The sequence below is a fragment of the Bison bison genome, unplaced genomic scaffold (genome assembly GCF_000754665.1).
Source record: "Bison bison bison isolate TAMUID 2011002044 unplaced genomic scaffold, Bison_UMD1.0 scf7180017862134, whole genome shotgun sequence".
NCBI classification, from domain to species: Eukaryota; Metazoa; Chordata; class Mammalia; order Artiodactyla; family Bovidae; genus Bison; species Bison bison.
In genome coordinates this window covers 48,902-49,738 of record NW_011492706.1, presented here as the reverse complement: position 1 = coordinate 49,738, position 837 = coordinate 48,902, and positions in this window count along the sequence as shown.

Below are 837 nucleotides of genomic sequence, written 5' to 3'. Positions count from 1 at the left end.
CGGTCCTGCTCTGTTTCACAGTTGAAACTAATATAAAGATAAATATTGACTATATATATATATATATATATTATTATTTCTTTGGTTCTGTAGGGGATTCTAGGGAAACAACAAACTGTTTTGAAAATTATCATATAAAACAAAAAGAATCAAAAATGCTCTGGTAGTACATGTCTCAAGGCTTTTTGAAAGGAATATTCTAAAAACACAAGAAAGTGCATTACTCACAGAAGATACATCTTGCATTTAGTAAAATAAGAAAACTTGGAGCACTAAAGACATTACTTGCAAGTTCAGTTCAGTTCAGTTCAGTCAATCCGTTGTGTCTGACTCTTTGCGACCTCATGAATCACAGCACGCCAGGCCTCTCTGTCCATCACCAACTCCCGGAGTTCACTCAAACTCATGTCCATTGGGTCGATGATGATGCCATCCAGCCATCTCATCCTCTGTCGTCCCCTTCTCCTTCTGCCCCCAATCCCGCCCAGCATCAGGGACTTTTCCAATCAGCCAACTCTTCTCATCAGGTGGCCAAAGTATTGGAGTTTCAGCTTTAGCATCAGTCCTTCCCATGAATATCCAGGACTGATCTCCTTTAGCATGGACTCGTTGGATCTCCTTGCAGTCCAAGGGACTCTCAAGAGTCTTCAACACCACAGTTCAAAAGCATCAATTCTTTGGCCCTCAGCTTTCTTCACAGTCCAACTTTCATATCCATACATGACTACTGGAAAAACCATAACCTTGACTAGAAGGGCCTTTGTTGGCAAAGTAATGTCTCTGCTTTTGAATATGCTATCTAGGTTGGTCATAACTTTCCTTCCAAGGAGTAAGCAT